Source organism: Cervus canadensis, chromosome X (assembly GCF_019320065.1).
Source record: "Cervus canadensis isolate Bull #8, Minnesota chromosome X, ASM1932006v1, whole genome shotgun sequence".
Taxonomy (NCBI): Eukaryota; Metazoa; Chordata; class Mammalia; order Artiodactyla; family Cervidae; genus Cervus; species Cervus canadensis.
In genome coordinates this window covers 29,438,050-29,458,395 of record NC_057419.1, presented here as the reverse complement: position 1 = coordinate 29,458,395, position 20,346 = coordinate 29,438,050, and the positions used below count along the sequence as shown (strand labels likewise).

Here is a 20,346-nt window from a genome sequence, read left to right as displayed (position 1 = left end):
TGTAGTGAAATTTTGCCAAGGAATGTATAGAAGCTGATTTTCTATGTATCCTTAAGAAAATTATTCATCACCTCAGCCTGCTAAGCTTAAGGCCTTCTCACAAAAACCCCAACAATATTACACATCAACTTTCTATTTTGACATATAAATCTGAAAGTAACCAGTTTTTCTGTCTTTAACTTCTGCTCTGCATTTACAAAAGTGTGATGCATAATTTAAATTTTTAATCTCAAATGTTTTTGCTCTATGGGAAAGTTCTCTAATGATAAAATGTACTACCTCTGCTTTGTTTTCTTTATAAATATACTAACTTTTCTTGTCATCTTCCCTGTATTATAGTGAGCAAATAAAATAAATTATTAATTCCAATGTAAAATCCAGTTCTGATTGGCATGATTTTCATTTTCATTAGATTTATTCAAGTTGGAGGGGGGGCTTCTTAGAGAATTAATAATTAATTACCTATCACGTTTTGCAAATGAAATGCAATTTTAAAATACATTTGCTGTTTATCATCAGGCCCTCCAAACAACTTCTCTTTGAAGAAAAGAGAAGTGTCTTCAAACTATCTTTGCATGTTTGTAACATAAAATTAATTTCATCCCTGGCTGTCCCACAAATATAGTGTCTATGAGAGGGAAAAATGGTCCCTTAAAGTTTTCTGAGGGGGAACACTGACTTGTAGATCCTTTCTCAAGTATTTTTGAGATTAGAGTGTGCGTTGAGAAATCATGCCCACACTCTTAGTAAGGATTTGAGGGGAAGATATTTTACTCAAATACCAGCTCCCCTTTTTTTTGGTCTCACTTTCAGTAAAATTGTGACTTTCTCAGAGAATACCTTAATAATAAATGTCAGTTATTTTGCTTGAACACTAATACTGGGTTTTCAACTGCAATAAAAGAAAATATTGCTAAACTGTTATCGTTTCTGAAAGCTGGGTCAGGGCCAGTACACTACAATAAAGAAATTCTGTGTTGGACGAACACAACAATTAGTTAACAATTAACCAATTGTTAATTGTTAAAAATTAACAAATTAATTAGTTTTAATTAAGAGCTAGTTCAATTTTCAGGTAAATTGATATCCTACTTCCCCAGCATGGCATGATAGCTAGTGTTACTGCAACTTGAGAAGTTACTAGGAAGTGTTTTTACCCTTCTTGTAGCTGATTATCAACAGACCATATCAGGTTTAAGGAAAAGGCTCACTTCTCTTCCAAGTGGCAAGAGTTCTCATGCTAGGATTACATGTCTCTCCAGAAGGCTGAGGAAGCATTTCACTTTTTATTCTATTTTTTTCTCACCTGCACATGTTCAGTTTGTTTCATTAAACAACGTGTAGATACACAAATAGCTTTATTGAGACAGGCACATCTGTTTTTCTCCAACATTTTTAGATGGTGTGCCAGGCACTAGGGTGACCAGCTGTCCTGCCTTGCCTGGGACTGAGGGCTTTTTCTTGAATGCCGGACTTCCAGTGCCCAAACCAGGAAAGTCTCTGGCTAACCGAGAAGGTTGGTGACCTGAGTTCAGGAAAGTCGTTCCTATATGACAATGCAAAAGCTTTCCATTCCACAAGAGTTAATTCTGGACTTAAGGAGTCAGGGTGGGGGGAGGGATTTGGGAGGATAATGTAATATTTCTCAAAGATAATAAAGGAGTGAAAATAATCAATTCAGTCAACAGGTATGAGAATGCATCAGGTGACAAGGTCAGAGGTAACAGGAAAAGTATGAGGAGAGGAGACTATTAATAATCATAATCTTAGATTCTATACCTTTATTCTGGGCCCCAGAATCTATTCCAAGTGTTAATTAAATGGTGGGGTTTCTATCTCAAGCTGAACAATAATGAAAAAAATTATGAGAAATACTTGCCCTATTTATTTTTATTTGCTTGACATGCAAAAAAAAAAAAACACAACAGGCTGTAAATTATTGTGTAATACTTATTGAACTGTGTCATTAGATGTGAGACAGATGGCTGGGATTCAGTTACACATACTTCCAGTTTCAGCCTATGGAATTATAGTTCTGAGAGAAGAAGTGTACATTTGTATGTGAAGTCTGGTGTTCAGACCAACAGTCTTCGGGTTTTTAGTTCTTTGATCCAACACAAAATTACTTGCTTTCAGCCAAGTTCCTTAAACTTAGTGCCACAGTTTTCTGATTCTTTCACTTGAGAGATCAAAATTAGCTCTCAACTTCTAGGCCGAACAGTTTTGGATAGTCCGTGAAAGTAGTGGCTATTTGAAGTAAGGATGGAAGAGGAGTCAACATTGTGTGCGTGCTAAGTTGCTTCAGTCATGTTCAATTCTTTGTGACCCTGTGGACTGTAGCCCGCCAGGCTCCTCTGTCCATGGGATTCTCCAGGCAAGATTACTGGAGTGGGTTGCCATGCCCTCCTTCAGGGGATCTTTCTTACCCAGGGATCAAACCCAAGTCTCTTATGTCTCCTGCATTGGCAGGTGGCTTCTTTACCACTAGTGCCACCTGGGAAGCCCAACCTATATCGTTGGTATCATTATCTGATCCCAAACTATCTAGTCCTATTTCCCACTGGGCAGTGTGGCAAGGGAGTCAACACATGTATCCTGAAACTAGAATGGGTTCAAAACCTCGGGCACATCACTTAATCTCTCTGTGCCTCAGTTTCTTCATTTGCAAAATTGGGCTATTATTAATAATATATACTCATAAGAGTAAATATATGTAAAACACTGAGAATAATGCCTTGCACAGAGTCTGTTATTATTATTATTTCTGTTGTCATTGTTATTATTCCTTCACATCTGTTCCTTGCTCTAGGTTTCATGTTTTCTTTAATATCTACATACCATGCTGACTCTTTTTTTAAAAAAATATTTTTGCTTGTGTTAAACTCCCTACATGCAACATAATATTTTTTCCTGGTTCCCCAAACATTATCCATTTTAAAATGACCATTTCAATTCTGATCTCTTATGTGGGACCTTCACAAAGCTCTCCTTTTGATAATTTCCTTTATAATTACTACTTGGACCCTGCAGTTCAGCTTTCAACTCTCTGCTGTTTGGTGTGTGCTAATGTTGTCTGCTCTGCTGATATGAAAACTTTTTGACAAATGGGGGGCAATGTCTTGTCTACTATATTGTATGTTTTCCAGCCTCTAGTATGTTTCTAACTAAATAGATGATTGATTCGTATCAGTGAACCTGTGCCTAAATTTGATCCTTTGATTCTCCCACTATTTTTGAAACATAAAAACATTGGTTAAATCACGTCAAGAATCGCTCTCACATATTCTTGCTGATTTTGCACTAATTAGGAGCACTTCTGTATTTGTGATAGAATGTCATTTAAAGGTCATTTTTTCATGCTTGGATTTAGAAATTGGTGTAAAAATGGTGTTTTTACATAAAGTTTATGTACATCACTGAACCATGTTTCCTAAACTCTCATGAAGGTAGGGTTAATTATGATAAGAACAATTTTTAAAATTTTATTTCAGAAATTTCCACATACACACAAAAGTAGAATAATATACTCAATTCCATGTAACTGTCACCCAGTTTACACAATGAATTTTTGTTCAGTCACTTAGTCGTGTCTGACTCTTGGCAGGCCCATGGGCTGCAGCATGCCAAGGTTCCCTGTCCTTCACTATCTCCCTGAGTTTGCTCAAACTCATGTCCATTGACTTGGTGGTGTCATCCAACCATCTCGTCCTCTGTCATCCCCTTCTCCTCCTGTCTTCAATCTTTCTCAGCACCAGGGTCTTTTCCAATGAGTTGGCTCTTGGCATCAGGTGACCAAAGTATTGGAGCTTCAGCTGCGGCATCAGTCTTTACGATGAATATTCAGGGTTGATTTCCTTTAGAATTGATCACCCAATTTACACAATGATTAACATCTTTCCAATCTTGTTTCATCTATCCCACCCATTTTTATTAGCCTGGAATATAGAGGAGAAGGAAATGGCAACCCACTCCAGTATTCTTGCCTGGAAAATCCCATGGACAGAGGAGCCTGGCAGACCACAGTCCATGGGGTCGCAAAGAGTTGGATACGACTGAGTCACTTCACTTCACTTCACTTCATATTAAAGCAAATTCATCATATTTCATCCATAAATAGTTCAGTATGCATTATTAACAGTTGAAGACATATAAAAATAATTTTTCCAAAAACCAATAAATAGTTCTCAATACTATGCTAAAATCATCAAATCTTTTCTTTCAATTTTACAACTTCAATAATATAACTTTGCTCTCTTCTACCCCAAAGATATAAATAAACCTATAAAAATAGGTTCCTAGTGGATGATAGGAATATATGTGAAACATGAAGGATATTTTACTCTCACCTGTAATCTTTGAAGTACAGCAGAAACCTTGTTTTGATAGGAAACACTGCATCATGATTTCAAAGTGATAGATTACTATAATAATCAAATGGAAAGTAAGTATTTATTTCATTTGAATATCCTTTCAGCTCTATGATATTTTTAGATATGTTAAATTAAATGTAGAATGGGCCACTCCAAGTTCATGATACAATATAGCTCCTCAGTCTATTTTAATAAGGCCATTTTTCTAGGAAAGTTAGCACCTGATGCCTTTAATGACTAGATGACACTATTTCACAAGTGATTGTGATAGCATTCCCTCTTAAACTGATCACAAAGTGCACCAGAGGTGTAAAGGTAGATCTTTAAACACCTATTTATCTTATTCAGTTTACTAAGCACTGTCCATACAAATGGTACTCATTGGTTTATAAATGAAAAAGCTATGTTTTGTTGTACTTTTTTATTTTGTGGTAACTACTTAGTTTATTTTATATCAATTATATCTCAAATAAGCGATTTAAAAATTTACAGTGAGATACTACAACATGTGTTACCAGAGGGGTCCCCTTCCAGGTGAGAGTGGGCTCTTGTCTAACACTCAGAAATGAATTGTCCAAGGAGACACATGTACTGACAAAGCAAAATTTTATTGGGAAGAGGCAGCTGGGCTGAGAGCATCAGGGTAAAGGAACCCAGGAGGTCTCTTGAGTTTTAGGGTAATGGGCTTAGTTTCTAGGTTGTCTCTGACTAGTATGCTTGTGCCCCTATTTGGTGTGACTCAGGGTCTTTCCTGTTGTTGTCTGCACCTCTCAGCCAAGTTGGATTCTAGCATGAGGGTTTCTGGGAGGCTCGCAGGACATGTTATTAATGGCTAATGTATCTTCCCTCCTTTTGGCCTCTTCTGAATTCTTCTGGCTGATGGTAGCTTGTCAGTTCCGTGTTCCTTATCAGGACTTACTGTTGTGAGCAAACTCAAGCAAGCAGTTATTATCGTGCCTGGCCAACGTGCGTAGTTTTGGTCAATGGTTCCCTAACACATCTATCATGATAGTTAACATTTAAAAAAAGAAGCAGACCATATCAAGTACTAGAGAGGACGTAGAGCAGTTGGAACCCTTCTATACTGCTGGTTGGAGTGCACACTGGTACAGACACTTTGGAAAACTGCTGGGCAGTTTCTTATGATGTTGATCATGCACTTAAGAAATGTGACAGTAATTGTATTTACCTAAAGGATGTAATGCCATCCCAGGTGGAGCAGTGATAAAGAATCCACCTGCAATGCAGGAGATGCAGGTTAGATCTCTGGGTCGGGGAAGATCCCCTGGAGAAGGGAATGGCAACCCACTCCAGTATTCTTGCCTGGAGAATTCCATGCACAGAGGAGCCTGGTGGGCTATAGTCCATAGGGTTGCAAAGAGTCGGACACAAGAGAGTTCACACACATACACAGGATGTGAGCTTATATTTACCTCTAAATGTGTACACACATTTCAACAGCTTTACATAATCATAAAAAACTGGAAACAACTCAATGTCCTTCAACTAGTCACTGGATAAACTGGAATATTACTTAGCTAAAATGAAGGAAGAAACTTACTAATATATCAAACAGCACACACACATGATCTGCGTGTTTCATTATGCAAAATGAAAGCAGCCAGACTGAGAAGGTTTTATATTATATGATGACGTGTGATATTTTGGAAAAGGCAATGTTATAGAAATAGCATACAGATCAGTGGTTGGAGGGAGAAACTGACTTCAAAGATCATCATAATGTAATTTTGGAGAGTGCTGGAACTGTTCTGTATCTTGATTATGATGATGGTTACATATCGGTATGCATTTTCAAAACTCATAGAAGTATACTGGAAATTATACTATATGTTTAATTATACTATATTTTAAGTGTGAATTAAAATGTAATTAAAATATATTTAGCTAAGAATACTGGGATACATTTGTATAGCACAGGGAACTCAATTCGGTGCTCTGTGACAACCTAGAGGGGTGGGACAGGGAGGTGGAAGGGAGGCTTAAGAGGGAGGGAATGCATGTGTGCGTACACACTAAGTTGCTTCGGTTGTGTCGGACTTTTTGCAACCCTATAGACTATAGCCTGCCAGACTCCTCTGTCCATGGAATTCTCCAGGCAAGAACACTAGAGTGGGTTGCCATGCCCTCCTCCATGGGATCTTCCTGACCCAGAGATCGATTCTTTACTGCTGAGTCACCAGGGAAGCCCTGAGGGAGAGGATATAATTATACTCATAGTAGATACATGTTATTGTACAGCTGAAACCAACACAACATTGTAAAGCAATTATCTTCCAATTTAAAATAAATAAATACAATACATATATTTAGCTAAGAATATTGTGTGGTCCTGTCAGACAATTGACCTAATGTATCATATGGAAAAGTAATTAAATCACATTTACAGACATACGTTATCAAATGGAAAGTTGATTAGATCCCGTTATCTAATGTATACAATCATCTTCTAGTAGCCATGAACAAAATATAATCAAATGAAATAGAAATGAAACAGCAATACAGGCTAAGATACAATTGTAGCAAGTAGATATGAAATATTAAAAATCTAAATATGATCAACATTCTTTTTGATAGATACAGGAAAAAGTTAAGCAACAGCTTTTTTGCCTTTTCATACTGTTCATGGGGTTCTCATACTGTTCATGGGATGAGATGGTTGGATGGCACCACTGACTCAATGGACATGAGTTTGAGCAAACTCCAGGAGAGAGTGAAGGACAGGGAAGCCTGGCATGCTGCAGTTCATAGGGTCACAAAGATTGGGACATGACTTAGCAACTGAACAACAACAGCAGCTTTAAAAAAAATACTACATATAGTAGGGAATAAAATGATGAGTATAATTGATAAAATATTTTACTGAGTTCAAAGTTTGCACCATCACTCATACACACTAAATATAGAAGAAAGACATACGTGAAAACTGGGTTTGATCCCTGAGTTGGGAAGATCCCCTGGAGGAGAGCATGGCAGCTCACTCCAATATTATTGCCTGGAGAATCCCCAAGGACAGAGGAGCCTGGCGGGCTATAGTGCATGGGGTTGCAAAGAGTCAGACAGAACTGAGCAACTAAGCATAGCACACAGGTAAAAATTAATGAGTTTTTCTAAACACCAATTAATGAGTCTGAGGTATAATAACATACTGTTCTTGTATGGAATATATATTGCAGAAACGTGATAGAATTTTCTCCCATGTACCTACAAGCCATACTATATTTTCTTTATTTACATTGCAAGTCTGAAGATTATTGTGGATAACTTACATATAGGTAGGATCAGTTGGACAATGGTGATCCAGAAACATTGGCTGCTGCACTCTGCACATGCATAAGACTTTCACACAAAATGGAAAAAATTTCCTGCCGCTACAAGACCTTTCATTTTGCCAATCAGCCATGCGTTTTGTTGTACTTTTAAAGTTACAGTTTAATAGGATACTGGTTTGAGCAACATATAGCTTATAAATCTTAAAGCAACAATGTTAAATAAGGAGGCATGTTATGAGAATTGTTAGGGACATGCATGTTTCTTACAACAACCGTTGGATAGTGTAAATCTAGCCAGACACTTATGAGAAATAAAACTGAGGAGTTAAAGTTGTTAATAACTCATGCATTATACCTGTAGTTTGGACATCTATATTGTTTATACTCATTTCCCTACGTTGGGGTGAGCTGTACAGATAGACAGATATACACATCCCCAGGAGTAGCATAAATCCATGAAGGCAACATCAGCTCTAACTGACTGGAGTGAAATGTACCTGACTGGCTGTCAGTTCTCTTTGTAAGTTAGGGTTCAGTGAACTCCCAGTTTGGAATCTTCTAGGATGAACTGAATTCAAATAAAAACTTCCCTGTAGGCAGTTAAAGCTGAACTATAAGTCTGTCTTTCAGTGATTTTTGTTCTGATATTTTTCTTCATATTTGTAGCTACTGTCTCTGTGAATATTTTAACTTTGCAGACATTTTGCTCAATAAACTGTTCAAGTTTGTGTCTTGATTGCATGCCATTAGTTTGTATCAAAGCTTGCATGTATTCCTGTATTCTTACAGAATTAACTTTAGGCTTTTATTTTCTTTTCATTGTGTGAATTGGACTAAAGCAATGCCATTCTTCAAAGTGAGAAAGTTTTATTTGGAAAATTCCTTTGAAATGACTTCATTATAGAATCTAAAATTGCCCGACTAGTCATTTCTAGAATATAATTCCCAAGAAATTTCTTCCAATAAAGTGAATTATGGATTACTAGCACATATTTTTTTCCTTGAATGGCAAATAGAGGAAAAAATAAAGAGGATTTTAACTTCAATTTTGAAGAAAAATTGTTTGGTTTGGTGGTCTGAAATTCAATCTATGATCATGGGTGCTTTGAGTAAAAAAAAATTCAGGACTGCTGTTTCTCCCCACCTCATTTTTCAGGCCCTGACAATGTTTGCTTTTTTTTTTTTTTTTTTAAATATTATGAGAATATACATTCTGAGTAATGCTTACCATGAACATTTAAAACACAAATGACACATCCAAGGTGAAAATAAAGGAAAGCAACTCAATAGCATTCCGTCAGAGAGTTGGATTTTATGATCTCATGAGAGTAATTAGAAAAGTCAACCAAGAAACTATCAAAGCTATACAAAAGACAGGGCTGAGAAAACGTTTTCCAGTAGATCTTTTAATCTACAAACTTTAGGTCACATTTCTTTTGTGCTTATAGATGTTAGGTATATTTGACAGATAGGCTAGAAAATGGAGAGTCATTATTAATATGGAAAGAAGGCCATGGCAGGCAGTCGGCTTTTCCTGTGACTAGTTCTACAACCTATGGCTTGGTTTGTTTGCTAAGTCATGTCTGACTCTTGTGACTCCATATACTGTAGCCTGCCAGGATCCTCTGTCTATGGGATTCTCCAGGCAAGAATACTGGAATGGGTTGCCATTTCCTTATCCAGGGAATCTTCCTGACCCAGGGATCAAACTAGGGTCTTTTGTTTTACAGGCAGTCTCATGTATTGCAGGCAAATTCTTTATCAACTGAGCCACAAACTAAGCCCTCTAAAATCTATACCAGTCACTGATTCCACTTAGCCTCCATTTTCTAATCAAGAAAGGGCAACAATATCGATTGTTGTCACAGTAAGATAAATGTAATTGGTGTGCAACTGTTATGAGAAGGTCAGCAAAATTCCAGCTACTTTCATTGTTGAGATGAAGAAGAGGGAAATGGAATCATGGTACCATGATGCCAGAGATTATCATGGAATACCTATCTATTGATTACATTGTAAAAGAATCATTAAATAAAATAGTTCAGAGAGAGTCTTGAAGATGACCATTTAAAAAGAAATTAGTAGCTTTTAGTCAAAACAGCTACAACAATAACAAGAAAACTAGAGTTCACAAAATTTTGGCTTTGAGGAGATAGTAGCACCAGGTAGGAAGCAATATTATGTAGTAAGAGAAGAAATCATTAATGATTTAAAGTTTAATGAGAAAGGTATATTCCAGCAGAAAGGAGGTAAGATGCTTTGATTTTCTTGACAGTAGCAGTTTCCACTACATTCAATTGGTCTTCACTTGATCAAACCCACTAGTTTGCAACTGCTTTCCCAGTTTTAACACAGGGAGTCCTACATCCTTGGCAAAGTACTCTGTCCAGGTCAAAATGGTCTTCATTTTGGTCTTCATGACATTGTCTTGGTCTTCACAACACTGACTATGAGTTGGTCAAGATATGCAGTGGTGAATGGAAGTTCATAAGGCTTTTCATCTTCATAGTTAAGACTGTAATTTTATTCTGTTGTTGTTCAGTCGTTAAGTTGTGTCTGACTCTTGAAACCTTATGGACTGCAGCACGATAGGCTTCTCTGTCCTCCACTGTCTCCTGGAGTTTGCTCAAATTCATGTCCATTGAGTTGGTGATGCTATCTAACCATTTCATTCCCTGCCTCTCTCTTATCCTTTTGGCTACAATCTTTCTCAGCACTAGGGTCTCTTCACATCAGCTGAACAAAGTATTGGAGTTCAGCAACAGGATCAGTCCTTCCAATGAATATTCAGGGTTGATTTCCTTTAGGATTGACCGGTTTAATCTCCTTGCTGTCCAAGGGACTCTCAAGAGTCTTCTCCAACACTGCAGTTTGAAAGCTTCAATTATTCAGGTCTCAGCTTTCTTTATGGTCCAACTCTCACACCTATACATGAATACTGGAAAAACTATAGTTTTGACTATATGAACCTTTGACATCAAAGTGACGTCACTGCTTTTTAATATGCTGTCTTGGTTTATCATAGCTTTCCTTCCAAGGAGCAAGCGTCTTTTAACTTCATGGCTGCAGTCACTGTCTGCAGTGATTTTGAAGCCCAAGAAAATAAAATCTGTCAGTACTTCTATTTTTTCCCCTTCTACTTGCCATGAAATGATGGGACTGGATGCCATGATATTGGCTTTCTGAATGCTGAGTTTTAAGCCAGCTTTTTCACTCTCCTCTTTCACCCTCATCAAGAAGGATCTTAGTCCCTCTTCACTTTCTGCCGTTAGAGTGGAATCTTCTGCATATCTGATATTGTTGATATTTCTCCCAGAAATCTTGATTCCAGCTTTGGATTCATCCAGCCTGGCATTTTGCATGATGTACTCTGCATAGATATTAAATAAGCTGGGTGATAACATACAGCCTTGTTGTATTCCTTTCCCAATTTTGAACCAGTCTATTGTTCCATGTCCGGTTCTAACTGTTGCTTCTTGATCTGCAGACAGGTTTCTCAAGAGACAGATAAGGGTCTGGTATTCCTGTCTCTTTAAGAATTTTCCAGTTTGTTGTGATCCACACAGTCAAAGGGTTTAGTGTAGTCAATGAAGCAGAAGTGGATGTTTTTCTGGAATTCTCTTGCTTTTTCCAAGATCCAACAGATGTTTGCAATTTGATCTCTGGTTCCTCTGCCTTTTCTAATTCCAATTTGTATATCTGGAAGTTCTTGGTTCACATACTACTGAAGCCTAGCCTGAAGGGTCTTGAGCATCACCTTGCTAGTGTGTGAAATGAGCACAATTGTAAAGTAGTTTGATCTTTGGGATTGCCCTTCTTTGGGACTGGAATGAAAACTGACCTTTGCCAGTCCTATGGCCACTGCTGACATTTCCAAATTTTCTGGCATATTGAGTGCAGCACTTTCACACCATCATCTTTTAGGATTTTAAATAGATCAGCTGGAATTCCATTGCCTCCACTAGCTTTGTTTGCAGTGATGTTTCCTAAGGCCCACTTGACTTCACATTCTAGGATGTCTGGCTCTAGGTGAGTGATCACACCATCGTGGTTATCTGGGTCATTAAGATTTTTTTTGTATAGTTCTTCTGTGTATTTTTGCCACTTCTTAATATCTTCTGCTTCTGTTAGGTCCTTACCATTTTTGTCCTTTATTGTGCCCATCTTTGCAAGAAATGTTCATTTAATATCTTCAATTTTCTTGAAGAGATTTCTAGTCTTTCCCATTCTATTGTTTTCCTCTATTTCTTTGCATTGTTCATTTAAAAAGACCTTCTTGTCTCTCTTTGCTATTCTCTGGAACTTTGCATTCAGTTGGGGATATCTTTCCCTTTCTCCCCTGCCTTTTTCTTTTTTTTCTTCCTCAGCTATTTGTAAAGCTTCCTCAGACAACCACTTTGCCTTCTTGCATTTCTTTTTCTTTAGGAATGTTTTGGTCACTGCCTCTTGTACAGTGCTATGCAACTCTGTCCATAGTTCTTCGGGCAGTTTGTCTACCAGATCTAATCCCTTGAATCTATTCATCACTGCAGCTGTATAATCATAAGGATTTGATTTAGATCATACCTGAATGGATTAGTGTTTTCCCCTACCTTCTTCAATTTAAACCTGAACTTTACGATAAGGAGCTCATGATCTGAGCCACAGTCTGCTCTAGGTCTTCTTTTTCTAATTGTATACAGCTTCTCCATCTTTGACTGCAAAGAACATAATCAATCTGATTTCACTATTAACTGTCTAGTGATGTCCATGTGTACAGCTGTCTCTTGGGTTGTTAGGAAAGGATATTTGCTATGATCAGCCTGTTCTCTTGACAAAATTCTGTTAGCCTTTGCCCTGCTTCATTTTGTACTCCAAGGCCAAACTTGCCTGTTATTCTGCGTATCTCTTGACTTTCTATTTTTGCATTCCAATCCCCTATGATGAAAAGGACATCTTTTTTTTTTTTTTTTTTGGTGTTAGTTCTAGAAGATGCTGTGGGCTTCCCAGGTGGTTCAGTGGTAAAGAATCCACTTGCCAGTACAGGAGATGGAAGAGACACTCATTTGATCCTTGAATTGGGAAGATCTTCTGGAGCGGGAAGTGGCAACCCACTCAAGTATTCTTGCCTGGAGAATCCCATGGACAGAGGAGCCTGGCAGGCTACAGTCCATGGGGTCACACAGAGTCAGATACAACTGAGTGACTAAGCATGCACACTAGAAGATAAAGTAGGTCTTCATAAAACCAGTTAATTTCAGCCTCCTCAGTTTCAGTGGTTTTGGCATAGACTTGGATTACTGTGATGTTGAATGGTTTGCCTTGGAAAGAACCGAGATCATTCTGTCATTTTTGAGGCTGAGCCCAAGTACTGTATTTTGGTCTCTTTTGTTGACTATGAGGGCTACTGCATTTCTCCTAAGGGATTCTTGCCCACAGTAGTAGATACAATGGTCATCTGAATTAAAGTTGCCCATTCCCATACATTTTAGTTCACTGATTCCTAAAATGTTGATGTTCACTCTTGCCATCTCCTGCTTGACCACGCCAAATTACCTTGATTCATGGACATAACATTCCAGGTTCCTATGCAATATTGTTCTTTACAGCATCAGACTTTACTTTCACCACCAGATACATCCACAACTGAGCAACGCAGGCAAGATACTGGAGTGGGTTGCCATTTCCTCCTCAGGTAGACCATGTTTTGTCAGAACTCTTCAAGACAGGTATATTTTCTGGTAATGAAATACCATTTTCATAATTTTGTATTAAAAGTGTTTGCTGGATAAGTGGACACAGCACCTCTTGTGCTCTCTAGTGGCTATTTCCAGAAGTGTTAGGATGGGATTATGTCATATAGAAGTGAGACAGTGATCTGGAGATGGTGGGGGAGAATGTTAATGATAATAAACGTCTCTGTTCAGTTCAGTTCAGTTGCTCAGTCATGTCCGACTCTGCGACCCCATGGACTGCAGCATGCCAGGCTTCCCTGTCCATCACCAACTCCCAGGACTTGCTCAAGATCATGTCCACCGAGTCAGTGATGGCATCCAACCATTTCATCCTCTGTTGTCCCCCTCTTCTCCTGCCTTCAATCCTTCCCAGCGTCAGGGTCTTTCCCAAGGACTCAGTTCTTCGCATCAGGTGGCCAAAGTACTGGAGTTTCGCTTCAGTTTCAGCTTCCAATGAATATTCAGGACTGATTTCCTTTAGGATTGACATCTAGGAGAAAAAACATCTAGAATAAACACCTAGGAGAAAGAAAAATAGCAAACTAGTCTGCAAAGAGGCTTTGGATTTCTCCCCTGACTGGCAGTCCCGCCCCACCCCTGGGGTTAGGGTGCGGGAGCTGTTAGAACGTGGGCGGTGTTAGGATGCTGGTGGGGACGGAGCGAGGTGCCGGCGGAGCTGGAATCCTGATATCCCCTTCCCCCACCTCCTCGCCAGCCATGGAGTCCCACCTCCGACTGCCCTGTAGCCCTTCCTGAAGGCTAGTTTGGGAGACTTGCAGCCTATATCCCGGCCAGGTCCTGTAGCTGCAGGTGGAGCGGCTGTTACACCATCAGCGCTCCTGGTACCAGGATATCCTTGTGTTTCTCAGTAAGAGCTATGGAAACGTGCTCTGTGATGACATTGGATGGTGTCATCTGTCATCCAGTACACTGAGAGGAATGAGTTCTCCTACCAGGTGATGAAAGGCTGCTCTGCAGCCCTCTGCGGCCACGTCAATCCAGGTGAGGGGCTGATCCTCAGGGGCGAGGATGGTGGTGTCCAGCGGGAAGTGGTGCAGCATTCCTCTGTGGAGTCAGTGGTCCAGTGCGAGACCGAGGGCAATGTCATTCAAGTCTCTTAAGAAGTTCCTGCTGGGCATGGCCATTGACTGTGCTGTACTGTGCTTAGTCTCTCAGTCGTGTCTGACTCTTTGTGACCCTATGATATGTAGCCCGCCAGGCTCCTCTGTCCATGGGATTCTCCCGGCAAGAAAACTGGAGTGGGTAGCCTATCCCTTCTCCAGGGGATCTTCCCAACCCAGGTATCAAACTGGGGTCTCCTGCTTTGCAGGTGGATTCTTTCCCTGCTGAGCTACCAGGGAAGCCCATGACCGTTCGCTACTCCAGTTCAAAGCTCACCCTATCTGTGGGTGATGGTTTTGAGCTCCATGAAACATAACCAGGATACTTTAGATGTCATTATCACTGACTCCTCAGACCCTCTGGGCCCTGCTGAGAATCTCTTCAAGAAGTCCTGTTACCAACTCATGAAGAATTCCTATTACCGGCTCATCCCTGAAAGAGGATGGCATCCTTTGCTGCCACAAACTCATGTTAGTGGCTGAACCTGGACCTCATCAAGGAGATGCTGCTAGTTCTGCAAATCACTCTTTCTGGGCATAGGCTATGCTTCGTGCACCATCCCCACCTACCCCAATAGCCAAATTGGCTTCATGTGCATTCCTCTGTGCATGCTGAGTAGTTTCAGTTGTGTCTGACTCTGCGACCCCATGAACTGTACCCTGCCAGGTTCCTCTGTCCATGGAATTCTCCAGGCAAGAATACTGGAGTGGGTTGCTATGCACTTCTCCAGGGGATCCTAAATTGGCTTTATGCTGTGCGGCAAATATCCAAGCACCAACTTCTTGGAGCCCCTGAGGCAGCAGACACACGAAGCAGGTGGAACAGAGGTAACTGAAATACTGCAATTCTGATGTGCACTGGGCAGCCTTCGTCCTGCCTGAGTTTGCCCGCAAGGCCCTGAATGATGTGTGCTGAGCCCAGGGGCCACTGCTTGCCACAGCTGCCCATGACCTCCATGAACAGTGAGCCTCCAGGGTACCTGGACCCCGCCAGCCCTAGACAAGACTTCTGCTGGTTCGCTCCCCAGCCCAGTGTTACAGGCTGCAGAATGCTGCCTGGCTTGCCCTCTTAGATGGAGTGTCTTTCTCTCTGTGTGGCGTTCAGCTTCCAAGCTTATACCAGATGCCTGCAGCACCACCTCCGCCTTCTGTCACCCCTCACTGATCAAACATGTATATCTAGAACAGCAACGAGAACAAAGTACTTTGCAAATATTAGGAACTAAACACAAGATATTTGTATACTGGCTATTTTTGAGTATGAAAGAGCCTATTTTTGGAGGGATGTGGCCTCTCCTTTGGGCTTCCTGGTGGCTCAGAAGGTAAAGAATCTGCCTGCAATGCAGGAGATCTGGGTTTGATCCCTGGGTTGGGAAGATCCCCTGGAGAAAGGAATGGCTACCTACCCCAGTATTCTTGCCTGGAGAATTCCATGGTCAGAGGAGCCTGACAGGCTACAATCCATGGGGTCACAAAGAGTTGGATACAACTTAGTGACTCTATCTGTCTCTTTCTTTCTCTGTCTCTGTCTCTCTCTCTCTGTCTCTCTCTCTCACACACACCTTGTCTTCTAAGCCACTAATAGCTGAGGACTTCACAGTACAGTTTATGTCTTGGAAGAAGAGAGAGTATTTTGATGAGCTACAAATTAGCTATTCACTAAGATGCTAAAGCATAAATTAAAGGTAAAGTAGTGGGTCATAGCATGGTATATTTGAACACAGAAGTTGAAATTGAGGCAGAAATGGTCTTCCTCACACTATTCCCTTCCTTTACTTAAAGTGAATCTCTTGCCTGTTATCAAAAGAAAGGCAGAGCTCAAGAAAGGGAAAGGAGAAACAGAAGAAAATCACAGAAATGAAACAGGCAAGAGTTGTTCTGAATGCTCTTCATTCACTCAAAATTAGTACAGTGAAATTCAAACCCACTGAATAATAATCATGGCCCCATTTGCCTAGATTTCAAGTATCTTAAGCCTGAGTAGGCATGTGTTATCTAGTACTCATGAGCCATGTGATGGAGGTGGAAATAATCCTGTTTGATAAACATAAAAGATCTTGAAAAGGATTTTCTAGAGAAGAGCCCCATTCTAGACATTAAGCCCGCCTAAGGCTCCAGAAAACTAAATGTAAAACGTTGTGGTAACATACTTGGTCATGTACAGTTCTGTTATATAAACACCCTTAATTAATTTTTGACTCACTTTTTCTTTTCTCCCAAATTTGTGTAATAGTGCCAAATGCATTAACATTGTAACATTTATGCCTGGATTCTGTCTTCTTGGCTTTTTTTTTTTTTTTAAAGGGAAGCAGAAGATAACAGTGGTGGGACTTGGAAATATTTGCTACCTAGGAAGAGTCTCTCTGACCCTAGCTAATTTTGAAAGCTGATATGCCTTCCAACTGGCTTTCCAGGTGGTGCTAATGATAAAGAATCTGCCTGCCAATGCAGGAGACATAAGAGACGCAGGTTTGATCCCTGGGTCAAGAAGATCCCCTGGAGAAGGGCATGGCATCCCACTCCAGTATTCTTGCTTGGAGAATCCCATGGACAGAGGAGCCTGGCAGGCTGCGGTCTATAGGGTTGCAAAGAGTTGGACACGACTGAAGTGATTTAGCATGCACGCATGCACATGTCTCCCAACACCTACTAGGCGATCTGCCAAATCAGAAATTTTTTCACTATTCAACTATATGTTTTATAGTGTACAGTTTGCCTGCTACTTCATTGAATCTTACCTTTCTTTATGGAAACTATGAGAAGATCTCTATTTCTTGCCTGAGATGTAGGTATATATAACTTTATATTGGTTTAGAGTTTGATGTAACGTAGAGATTATGAGCTATAACCATTTTCCCCACTAAATACTGATAATCTTTCTTGGAATGTGGAAGAGGAAAACTCCTTGATTCATTCATCAAATAGGTATTCAAAGCATGACCGCTACATGCTAAAGGGTTTACAATTCTAGAGTGCATCTTATAAAGTTTTTTGTTATTTAGAGATATAAAAAAAAATACCTATTAAAAAGTTTATAATGTTAAAACTATAAAAAAGCCAGAAATCAACACCCACTCAAAACTGCTAGGCAAACTTTGTCAATAAAGGCAATTATGCTTTATAGTATAGTATTTAAAGGAATTTAGATAGAAATTATATATAAATGACATGGATGTTTGTGGGGTTGTGTTTAGGTTTTCTTATATTTTCGGGACAGATAAACAGTTTCATAGGATTTCTATGTTGTAAAAATAGCTGAAACTAAATTGTAAGCGTCAATATTGTCCCAGTTTTGCTTGACTGAAAGGACACGTAATAAAGGTTTGTATGTAGAGGCCATAAACCAAGTTATTAAACATACCATTAGCAAGACAAAGTCATCTAGTTCATGTTCCTATTGATTGACGATGTTTCTTAATTCTCTGCTAAACTTTCGGGCTTCCCTGGTGGCTCCGTGGTAAAGAACCTGCCTGCTAGTGCAGGAGACACAGTTTAGATCCCTGGGTCGGGAAGATCCCCTAGAGAAGGAAATAGTAACCCACTCCAGTATTCTTGCCTGAGAAATTCCATATAACAGCAGACCCTGGCAGAGTACAGTCTATGGGGTCACAAAACAGTTGAGCATGACTTAGCAACTAAAGCAAAAACAACAATGCTAAACTTTAGGGATCATTCTTTTTGAAAAAACCTTCAGTCAGAAAATGGACAAAAATGTTTAAATTCAGCTATGAATGCTATATCACTGTGGGTTTGGAAAATAACCACTATACTATCTATAAATTCACTAAATGAAATTTGTGCTACCTTTGGTTAGACAATTAGTGGAGAAGAAAATACGTGACAACTTGGATTTGGGACACTCTAGTCATTCATGTGACCTGATTAATCTCTTACACAGCACTCATTTAAATAATTTGCTCACACTAATTTTAGATCTCTAAATTGCTCATACTTTGTGTATAGAAACTGATTGTCATATGCATGAAGTGATACAGAACTAAGAAACTTCAACTCAGATCTCAAAATTAGTAGGCATGTATTAATTTGAAATCTTCTTATCTTAAAGTAGCTCCAGTGGTTTGAATGTATGTGAATTTATAATATTGTATGATTAATGAAAGGAGCTACTGGTGACCACTTCAGGGATTGAAATGGCTGAAAAGGGCAAAAATAAATCCATTCTGTTTTATTATAGTAGTTTTGGGGTACCATTGGAGGCAGAGATTATTGAACTGACCATTCTAGAATATAAAAAATATTTTTGTGCCAAGACCATTGAGTCAGCAGTGTTTCAGTGGTTTCTTAAACACACAAACAAAAAATCAAGCAAGAAATACATATTTAGATGTGTGTGCGCCTGCTCAGTCGTACCTGACTCTTTGAGACCCTGTGGACTGTAGCCCGCCATGGTCCTCTGTCCATGGGATTATCCCAGCAAGAATGCTGAGGTGGGTTGCTGTGCCCTCCTCCAGAGGAACTTCCTGACTCAGGGATTGAACTTGCATCTCCGCCACTGCAGGTGAAGCCCTATGTTTAGATGACCAGAATCCAAAATCATGTATTGAATTAGAACTATAAGGAAAACCTATTTAATTTTCCAGCTATCTTAGTAGAATGTATTGAGTTAGCATTAAGGATTATTATTATTATTATCACCACCATCATCACCATCATCATTGTGTTAAAAGGAAACTTTGGGAGGCATAAGTGACCTGCTGGCAAGGATTATCCACTCTCGAGCATGCAGTGGAACGGTTTTGCTCTTAGCAGTAGGCAGCAGGCAGCATTATAATCAATAGAAATTGCCCATATGGGGTTTAAAAGACACTGTGATAATTAAGTTCACCAGAAAGACACAGAAAGTTTTGGAGCTTACTGTAAACCACGACTCTCTGAACCTTCCACAGATTTCACTGACTGCAGTGTCTAAATTAGAAGATATAGCAGTTTTTTTTTCCCATGCTCAGCAAAAACTCTTAACTGGCTTTTGTGTGGGGGGCATAAATAAACATTCACTTAGTGTTTCTCATATTCTACTGAGTCAATATTAAACTGCACTTTTCTATTTTTGATAATCATCATCATCAAAAAGTTTGTTTGTAAAGATTTTCCCATATGCCCATGGTTCAGTTAAACATTCTCTGTCATCTAGGAAATTATAGCTTAAAATAGTATCAGTACTTCACCACTTTATGTCTTAACAAACCTTTTTTTTTATGGAAGTTCCCTGGAGGCCTTGACCTTTACATAAACAAGAGTAGAAAATGGATATTGGAGTTTGCAAAATACAAAAATGTACTATTTTTAAAAATCCCATGAAGTATCTTATTTGTTGCTGTCATTTGAGAACAGGGCAACACATAAATTTAGCATATCTAGTAACTTTTCACACAGAGAGGTTACAATGACTTGCTTGAGCATCAAGGGAATAACCCAGAATAAATACCTAAATCAGTGTTTCTCAAATGTCATTGATGATATCAGTCTTCCTACTAAATACTCCAGGTGATTTTGATACTTACAGTTCCCTTACTACTTACTGTGCTTTGAATTATACCGCTGTAACCTCCATATTCCTGGTCTAACAGCAAGTGCCTTTCCGTATTAGAATTCGGAAACTTTGAGAACCAAATGGATTAGATGTCCAACTTTCAGATCTTTAAGTACATTATTTCACTCAGTCCTAAAGAAACTTTTCAACTTTATGGATTTCAATCTTCTTAATAATATCACCTACTCTGTAAAATACAAGTGTAATCCATTTTCCCACAAAAATCTGTCTGAGGAAGTGTTTGTGTGTGTCTCTTCTCTCTGGCTCAGTGTTAAAGAATCCACCTGCAGTGCAGGAGAC

The 20,346-nt window shown here is 39.3% G+C and overlaps 1 pseudogene; it reads left to right on the top strand.

The window, feature by feature from the left end:
- Nucleotides 1–1,465: 1,465 nt before the first annotated feature.
- LOC122435497 lies at nt 1,466–15,411 on the top strand (annotated as a pseudogene).
- Nucleotides 15,412–20,346: the final 4,935 nt, after the last annotated feature.